This window comes from Sprattus sprattus (assembly GCF_963457725.1).
Source record: "Sprattus sprattus genome assembly, chromosome: 4".
In the NCBI taxonomy this organism is placed as follows: domain Eukaryota; kingdom Metazoa; phylum Chordata; class Actinopteri; order Clupeiformes; family Clupeidae; genus Sprattus; species Sprattus sprattus.
The window spans coordinates 18,407,931-18,418,417 of NC_137923.1; the positions used below are offsets into that span (position 1 = coordinate 18,407,931).

At 45.4% G+C, this 10,487-nt stretch overlaps 1 protein-coding gene across 2 annotated transcripts in view; it reads right to left on the reverse strand.

The window, feature by feature from the left end:
• The window catches only part of gpc1b (glypican 1b), a 77,062-nt gene that overhangs the window by 23,338 nt on the left and 43,237 nt on the right, over positions 1-10,487 (reverse strand). The window lies entirely within an intron of this gene.

Genomic DNA, 10,487 nt, shown 5'->3' on the forward strand with positions numbered 1-10,487 from the left:
CCCCCCCCCCCCCCCCCCAATCCAGCCCTGATTCAGCATGGTGTTAAAGAACAGGTTGGTTTGTGTAGTTGACGGATAAGGCAGGGTCTTTTCAAAACAACCCCACCACGAAAGAAAACAATCCTGTGTCTTCTTACAGACCCCACGATGTGCCAACACAATTATGCTCTGTCTAATCCCTTGCTCTTCGTCCGTGTCGTCTCAAAGCCATAAAACGCACCGCGCCGGCCCAGAATTAATTTCACCTCCCCTCCTCTCCTCTGGCATAGTGTGTTGGTGTGTTTCATCTACCGACACGTGTCTCTGTTGGCTTTAAAGGGGCTTGCTGGCAGGCAGGCAGGTAGGCAGACATAGATGGGCCGAAGCGGTGGTGCCAAGCCACGGGCTCAATGGGGCACCTAAGCAGCATATACTCATGAAAACACACACACACACAGACTCGCCCATACACACAGATACATTTATATAGACACAGGTGCGCACACACACATGCACACAGACACATACAAAGACACACATACACAGACACACAAACATGCATACATCCAAACACAGACATTCACACACACACACACAGAGAGAGAGACATTCACACACACAGAGACATTCACACACACACACACACACACACACACACACACACACACACACACACACACACACACACACACATCCATATACACATACGCACAAGGACATACATGAGAAATTGTACCTCGCCACACACACATACACAAACTCTCTCAGGGAACACAGACAATCAGTGTTGAACACGTTATATAACGTGGTAATATCATAAGCCTTCCCTGCCCTACCTTGTGAGACAGAAAGTTATCTAAGAGACTGTGTGAGGAGCTGCCATCCCTGCGCTCATTACTGCAGACAAGACCAGGCGGTGCAGAGCTAAAGTGGAGCAGAGTGGAAACAGCATTGAGCAGGTGGGCAATTCAAACCCCCAGAGGACTTATGTGTGAGAAATTGAACCACAGAAAAGTGTATGTGTGTGTGTGTGTGTGTGTGTGTGTGTGTGTGTGTGTGTGTGTGTGTGTGTGTGTGTGTGTGTGTGTGTGGTGTCTGAGTGTGTATGAGTGTGTATGAGTGTGTATGTGTGTGTGTGTGTGTGTGTGTGTGTGTGTGTGTGTGTGTGTGTGTGTGTGTGTGTGTGTGTGTGTGTGTGTGTGTGTGTGGGTGCGTGTGTGTATGTACGAGTGTCTCTGTGTGGGTATATGTGTTTTTTACTCCAGTATGCTCTACTGCGCCTTCCAGCCTGTTGTGAATCTTCTCATCTGCAGTTCAGCATGTTTTCCTTGCATCAAAATAAACCAACCAACACAATAGAGCTTTAAAAAGACCTGCCAACACCACTTGCTGTAGGAATCTCAAAACAATTAAGTCCCTAATCATAGTCTCTGTGTGAAATATTACCTCTCGGTAAACATCTAAGCGCTCCTAATTGCCAGTTCCCAGGACAGTTGGCAATTGCTGACAGGCCACAGCAAAGGGCAGGCATTCAGTGAGCAACCCTGATCATTAGCACAACACAAACACTGAACCCAGGTCTGCAGAGAGAGATGCTCTCAGCTCTTAGTGCTGCACTGGAGGCATCACTCTGTGTGTAGGTTTGTGTGTGTGTGCCTGTGTGTGTGTACTGTATGTGTGTTTGTGTGTGTGTGTGTGTGTGTGTGTGTGTGTGTGTGTGTGTGTGTGTGTATGTGCGTGTGTGTGTGTGTGTGTGTGTGTGTGTGTGTGTGTGTGTGTGTGTATGATTGATACCTTAAACATAATGTTCTATGTTCAGCAAAAAAATATTCAGCCACATCTTAATGACCTCAGGAATGTCTTGAATGCGTGTACACATACACAGATGTGTCTCACCTGTACTGTACATTCATGGAAGGTCATTCTTTTTGGGGTTGTCCACAAAACAGACCTTTAATTCTGCAAGACTTCAGTCATACATAATCCAAAATATGACAACCACACACCCACACATACTTGTCATTAGAATAAAGGAATAAAACATATATAATATGTAAACATATAACACTTCAGTTATACATAATCCATCCAGTCATCCAGAATTAGACAATCCATTCATACATAATCCAAAATATGACAATCACACACATACACACACCTTCACATATCCCAACATACATTTAGGACCATGTTAAGCATGTATATTTCATTTTTCCCAAACCACAAAGGGACTGTCTGCGGTAGCTCTATAACTGCCTGATCTGCTTCAGTCTGGGCCGGAGTCCCCCTGGGCTCTCCCAGCATGCTGGCAGTCTGTAAATGGGCCCTTCTCTAGAACCTTCTATCACGGCACTTTCCGCTTGACACGCCGAACAAAGCAAACAACAGCCAACAGCTTGTTAGCGGCGTGCCTGTGATTGTTAGGTGGGATCAAAAACACACTGCTCTCAGTGTCTGCTCGGATGCACAAACACATACGTACACATTCACACACACAAACACACACACACACATGCACCACAAACAGACAAAAAGACACATACACACCAAATACACACATGCAGACTCACACACATACATGCATGCAAACACACAAACACCCCAGTGCATTACACACACAATCACACGTGGGAACTGTCCCACATGTGATTTCCAGTAAGATAAGTCGCTCTGTTTGTATAGTAAGAGACGCTGTGTCCTGTAGGTCACTGTCATATCCTCCTGCAGAGACGGCCTCCCTCTGCACAACAACACACACGCTGGCCTGCAGGCTCTCTGAACAGTCAGCACACAATCTCAGCTAGTAGTTCACACACAGCAGCCATCTTACTCCTTGTCAATGTCTACAAGAGCCGTGTGCGTCATCCTCCTGCCCTCCTGTGCTCAGCTTGCAGACAACACACTTTATTACTTCAACCTGCACTAACCCTTTACCTTCTTAACACATTTTAATGGCCCATAATATATAATGATCCACAAATGATCAGTTTCTACAGAAACTAAAAAACAAATCCTATACATAAATGGGAAAATATGTAAACTGACTCAACTAGCATATTAGTATTCCTAATGTGACCTTACTCGATCACAAACACACACACACGTGCACGCACGTGCACGCACACACACACACACACACACACACACATACTTACATGCACACACACATACACACACACACACTTGTGTGAAGGGGACTGTAAACAAAAAACTAATAGATGAGAGACGAGTTGGATGGACTGGGTTGAGTGCTGTTGAAGGTCACATATAAACCAACCCAATTACCCTTTCTCATTTTTCTCTTTTATTCTTTTTTTGATCTCCCTCCCTCTCTCTCTCCATTCTGTCCTCCATCTCACCACTCTTACTGCTTCTCCTGTCTCCGTCTAGCGCATAGCCTCTGCCAAGCTTTGGTGTAAATGGCAGCCTGTCTGTCTTCCTGCCTGCCTGCCTGCCTGCCTGCCTGTCTGTCTGTCAGACAGTCTTCCTGCCTGCTTGCCTGCCTGCCTGCCAGCCTGCTGCCTGCCTGCCTGCCTGCCTGCCTGCTTGTCTGCTTGTCTGCCTGCTGCCCCTCTCCTCTCCAGACGTCTAGACGGCTCACTCGCAGAGTGAATGTGCCACAGCTGGAACCAGCGTCCTCTCTGAGGCGTCGTGCACACGAAGTCTAGTTTGTTTGCATCCGATCTGTTCATAATACCGATAGCCCTATCATACATACAAACACTCTCTATCCGCACCTTGTTTCGGCTACGATCGCAGTCCGGGGTAGAAAGTGAGTAGATTTGAATCGGTACGGGGGCTGGTGTTCGTCTGCACGGTTTCACGCAACCTGATGACGTCACTGCCCCACGTGATCTTTTCGCCATCTCCAACCACTATATATATAACTTGTTCTCCCTCAAAATCTCACTCGTGGTGGGCCTCGAATTCACTAACATTAACCCAGTCTTCTGATTTTTGATTAGCCCCCTATCTTGATCTAATTCTTCTTATTCAGACGTAACATAACTTTCATGACCACAAATATAAATTGGCCAGCGATTTAATTTGCTTTTTTATTCATAAATGTATGTAAAATGCTCGGAGCAATGCATCATGGGAAATGGGATGACAGACATGTCATGTCACTGTTCCAAACTCTTTATTATCAATAGAAAAAAGAATTCATTTTCGCATATCCTTTAGTCTGACCACTGATATTAACTATCATAATGTAATGTTGTTAATTGGAGCTTGAATGTCTTGTGTAATGTGTTTATCCTCGTGCTGTGAAGTCCCTTCTTCTAGGTTTTTCACGTTTTTGCAGTTGTGTAAATAAAGCGCTAAAGCGCCACCCACAGGCGTGAGGTATGTACTACAGTCGGTTCACCACAATCTGCTGCCTCCGTGTTTACGCAAATCTCTCGTTGCCAGCCTCCGTATTTACGAAATTAAAAGATTCGATTGGTGTGAAAAGTAAATCCGATTCGGAGGCCCTAGACTTCGTGTGCATAGCACCTGAGCTCATAGTCATCAGCGTGGGAGAGGAAGAGGAAGACGTAGAAGGCAACAACAAAAAAGAGAAGAGAGGGATGAGGCTCCCAGGGTAGTTTTTCCTTGCAGCAAAAATATTGCAAGAGACAGATAAGCAAATCCATTTGCACACTAGATTGTGGCTTGTTTACTGCAGGCGACAAATGTGCTGAAGTCAAGCCAGCAAGTGTGAGTGAGTGAGTAGTTTACAGGGTGTATGCTGGAACCATTTTGAAATGACTTATGTAAGAAAGCTTTAGCTACATAAAAGAAAGGGAAGAAAAGGCTGCATGAAAAAGGCAGTTTTATCTTTTCTTGTCTTCCAGTTTGTCTCTATCAATAGACAACAATATGGGACTGTAAGCCAAATTCAAGATACACCTCCTATACAATGCAGTAATGAAAATGACATTGTTTCTCTCGTTCTCTCTTTGTAGTCTTTTCTGTCTTTCTGCACAGGTGGCTAAGCAGATATCTCTTTCTATCTCTCTCCCTTCTCTCTCTAACCAATGCTCATTCCTAATTACATTAATAGCCCTATAACAGGTTAGCCCGTCTGTTCATTTGTGGCTCTGTGTAGGAGAGAGATAGAAGGATAAAGGGAGGAGGAGAGAGAGAGAGAAGGATAAAGGGAGGAGGAGAGAGATAGAAGGATAAAGGGAGGAGGAGAGAGAAGGATAAAGGGAGGAGGAGAGAGAGAGAAGGATAAAGGGAGGAGGAGAGAGAAGGATAAAGGGAGGAGGAGAGAGATAGAAGGATAAAGGGAGGAGGAGAGAGAGAGAAGGATAAAGGGAGGAGGAGAGAGATAGAAGGATAAAGGGAGGAGGAGAGAGAAGGATAAAGGGAGGAGGAGAGAGAGAGAAGGATAAAGGGAGGAGGAGAGAGAGAGAAGGATAAAGGGAGGAGGAGAGAGAGAGAAGGATAAAGGGAGGAGGAGAGAGAAGGATAAAGGGAGGAGGAGAGAGAGAGAAGGATAAAGGGAGGAGGAGAGAGAGAGAAGGATAAAGGGAGGAGGAGAGAGAGGGGTGGATGAATGGAGAGGAGGAGAGAAAGAAGAGGAACTGAGAGGAAAAGAGGAGAGAGCCGTGGAAGTGGATCCAATTCCCCTTAATTGTATTTGTCCACTTTGACAAGTGGTGAGTGATTGAATCAGGCGTGTTGTGGAATGAGGGGTGGGGTAGGGAGATGGCCTCACAGACTGGTGGGTGGGGTGGGGGGTGAGCGTTATTCTTTTTTTTCTTATTTTGCTGACGTTGTCGATTTGCTCTGACTTCGGTTCAGCCTGACTGCCTCTGCAGCAGATGGCTCCATTATTTCACTGTTCCACTCACTGCTCTCTCTCTCTTTCTCTCTCTTGTTCTTTTTCTTTCTCGTTTCCTTTTTCTTTCACAATCACTCGCTCTCTCTCTCTCTGGTGACATTTTGTAACCATTTGTAGACACTAATGTACTGAAATTAAATTGGGGATATTCAAAAGGAAGAGATTTTCTTCACCACGAGGTAGTTTCCTAAAAACACAGACACACAGCCAAAGAACCCTCACTCACACTTCTAGCAGCCTCTACTACAGTCATAGTCCCAGAGCAATCTCTGTGTGTGTTTGCGTGTGTGTGCTTGAAAAAGCCTTGGCTATAAGTCAAATTGGGGACAGCCAGGCCCTCCAGCTCCCAGCGCTGTGGAAGTTCATGGCCACCGCCAGCATACATGTCTGTCCACAACTTCATCACTCAACACACACACACACACACACACACACACACACACACACACACACACACACACACACACAACAGACTGCTTTATGCACACATACTGTACTGTACCACTTAATACCACCAAACTACTATACCCACATTTAGTAAGATTTTTAAATTTGATTGTTTGTTTCTAGGCTGTGAATGGTCTAGCTCCTGACCCCTTATGCCTCTTTGAGGACCCTAAGATCCTCCGATTGACTTACTGATTTTACCTTGGTCTAATTTTCTAATGGTGATCGAGCTTACTATTAAATAATAGTAATAACAATTAGAATAGCTTTGCTATAATTGGTCCTAAATTATGGAATAGCCTTAAAATGTACTTTTACACATTGCCATTCCCTGTATTTTAATTTGGTGATGTGCTCTTTTCAGTGCATTTTAGTTCTGTCTTAGGTTGCTTTATGGATTTGGTCAAGTCTACTCCTAATTCTAACTTGTTGGTCTTTTATTGTGTTTTACTCTGTTGGTGTTTTCATTTGGTCAATTAAATGAACAAATTACCCATTTCCTTTTCAGTACTTTTGTTTTGCTTGCCTGCTGCACACATGGTATATCAATACTAACAGACTAGTATACACTTATCAATACAACTGATCAAACCCACTCAACCAATCAGATGGCCCCAAGGACCTCTGCTCCCCTCTGGTCCTGTCCATCCACAACGCTTACAGTACAGCAAGACAAAACACCAAAGTAGCCTACAACTGATCAATCATTACTTGACTGGTGGATAAAGTGCATATGGTACACCATATATTAAGCTATCTGTATGGTGGTTTATAGTGTATTTATAGTACAGTCATTTGGCAATTATTTGAGGAATACAAATATGAGTTTTCTCTGAAAACCCCATTTTCAGGTTGATTCAGGGTGACATGTCAACAGCAGTGCTTGAGAGGAGCAAGAGGCCTGTAAGGGAAGGGCACTGGACTTCACAGGCAGGAGGAGAGGGACAGGCGGGTGACTGACTTTGAGAAATGGAGGCTCTTAGGCTCTATAAGTGTTTATTTGTCAGAATGGGTCTCCATCAATCAGGGAGCGCTTATCAGACAAGCACCATGCCAGAGGAGACGCTCAGACTCTTAAGAGGCATTTAGACATCGTTAGGGAAAACTCGGCCATATCAAACAAACCAATAGACAGAAGGGACAATTCATCTGCCCCCTCACTCTCTCTCTCTCTCTCTCCCTATTGTTCCTTCTGCCCCCCTTCCACTCTCTCTTTCTATCTGTGTCTCTCTCTGTCTTTTTCTCTCTGTCTTTTTCCTGTTCTTCTCTTTCCCTATGGGTGATGGCACTAGTGTGCACTGATCCTGCACAAGTTGCATGGAGAGCTGAAAAACCAGCAGGGTCTGACACAAAATGGAGGAAAATCCCAGTCACAGCTGACATCATCAGAGATCAGTCAGATATTACACACAGAAATCAATCCACCATGCCCATCTAATAAGATTGCTATCTGTGGCTCTAAAAGGTCTCCCTTGTCTAATGTCATCAGCACTAATGTATAATACGCTGGCCAGCAGATGTGCTTTCATGCAGGGTGCTTCCAGCAGATTCCACTGATATCATTTTATAATTAAATCCTTGAAAATCTCAGCGTTTGCAATAGCGACTTCAGAGGAACTGGACGTGACTAAGACCTTGTTTCACATTAGTGTGTGTGAGGGTACAATTGGCACGTGTCCGGGTGTAAAAATAGACAGGTGAAAACTATTAATCTGATTGTGTCAGAATGATATACGTAAGTCTGTGCTAGTGTCTCAGGAGTGAGAGCTGCTAGCGCTACATGCTACGCTGAAGGTTACCCGGTGATGCAGGAAACACACACATGCATACATATGCACATGTAAGGCAGAATTTACTCTGAGAATGTCAATTTTCTGGATTTAATCATTCATAGAGTTTGGCCAGGCGGTCAAAAGTTGACAGCTTCTCAACCTGGACTGTTGGTTTTCAAAGCAACCCCAATGTATGTGTTGCTATTAGGCACCCCAGAGCCTGGTCACAGTTGAACTAATTACCAAATGCTGCACTCCTTTTGGATCTCGTTGATTGTACCCCCCATTGTCACAGAGAGAACCTCAAGAGGTTTTGGGGTTCCAATTATGTATAAATGTTTATGAATAAAACATATTCATGTTTGGTCTTGAATTGACCCTTGTGATGTGGTCAGTAGTCTGATTATGGTTTCCTTGCAAACTGAAGTACCTGCTATATTTTATAATTGAAGTAGCCCATTGGGGGACAATGTTTTCTTATGGCATCAAGGGCAGATGGTGGTCTTAAGGGATTGACTGGCGGCAATTGCATAGGTTTGGTTACACACATATATATACTGTAAATAAAGAGAGAGAGATAGATAGATCTGGGTGAACTTAAGAGTGAGTGATGGAGCACAGTGTATCCAGATGCCAGGTATGACACCATTAAAGCTGCCACCAGCTGCTAGGGAAGCAGCACCTTCTGTCTGGCTCACCTGCCTGTGATCTCACATCACTCCCTGCAGTGTCTTTGTTCCAGCAGTCCTCTCTGACCTCTTCCTCCACAGCACATAATCATTCTGTCCTTCTCTCTCTCTCTCTCTCTCTCTCTCTCTCTCTCTCTCTCTCTCTGTTGCTCTCTCTCTCTCTCTCTCTCTCTCTATAGGGGTAGTGTATTGATGTGAAAGTGTCAGCTAGTGGTTCAATAAAGGAGTGTTAAAATTCTTCCCCTCTCGCTCCTTTTCTGTCTGTCTTCTGGATATTACCGTCCCCTCTTTCTTCATCTCTCTCTCTCTCTCTCCCCCCTGCTCTTTCCCCCTCTCTTCTTCTATCCCTTTGTCTCTCTGTCTCTCCCTCATTCCCTCCTTGCCTCTCCATCTCTCTCTCTCCTCATCCCTATCCTCTCTCTCTCTCTCTCTCTTTCTCTCTCTCTCCCTCTCTCTCTCCCTCTCTCTCTCTCTCCTCTCTCTCTCTCTCTCTCTCTCTCTCTCTCTCTCTCTCTCACAGTGGCCATGTGTTGCAGGCAGAGTTGAGTGAGGTTGCTGGTGTCGTCGGTCAGCAGCTGGCAGAACTAATAAAAAGGGCAGCATCTCTACTGCCCCGAGACCCGAGACCCTGTCGTTTCACAGGCCCACTCTCGGCCTCAACACACACACACACACACACACACACACACACACACACACACACACACACACACACACACACACACACACACACACACACACACACACACACACTGACAGAAAAAATGCATTCACACAAACATACGCACACACTCTCTCTCTCGCTCTCACACACACACACACACACACACACACACACACTGACTGAAAAAATGCATTCACACATACACACTCACAGACTCTCTCTCTCACACACACACACACACACACACACACACACGCACGCACACACACACATACACACACACACACACACACACACTTACCCAATGGGCAGTGATTCATTGCTCAAAAGTCTGATTGCTCTGCAGATTGCATGACACCATTGGCCAAGATGCTACTGATGGAAGAGGGCATTCTTAGATAACTCCAGAAATGTTAGAGAGTGTTTTTTTTGGTTAAAAATATACTTTCCAACAAACCAAACCACCACTGGAAATCGCAGGAAAATATTTCTCTCTCTCCTTTTCTCTCCCTCACTCACACACACACACACAGATCTAAACTTCACAGCCATGGCATGCCGAAACACCTACTGTATATTTAAACCCAACAGCATCCCAAGGGGGTAATTATTTTGTTTACACTACAATTCCCGTGCGCAATAACTTGCATATTTTTAGCTGGGTTTCCCAAAGACTTCCTCCCTCTGGAGTGAGTGCGGTCTCTCCTCTCCCTGTTAGAGACCACCACAGTCCACGCTCCTTCCCTTTCTGCCTTCTTCATCGACTCCATCTCAACTGCATAATGGGCTGCAGGCTTTAATACGGCATTAACCTCCGATTACCACAGCAGGGGGAAACATCCCCTTTGCAACAAGGTCCAATGTGGAGGCCCATAGGAGGCCTCTCTCGTGAAGCAGCCCGAGCTGTGACACAATGAACTGTCGGAGGGTGAAGTTTTCCGAGGCCTTCCGGCTCTGTAATCATGAGGGGGGGGGGGGGGGGGGGGGGGGGGGTCGGGGGAGAACAGAAGGAGGTTTTTTTTTGTGGTGCCTAAAAATGTTCCACGCTCCTTCGCAGGACGCGACACCCTGCACTTAGCCACACGGCCGCCGCGCCCACACCC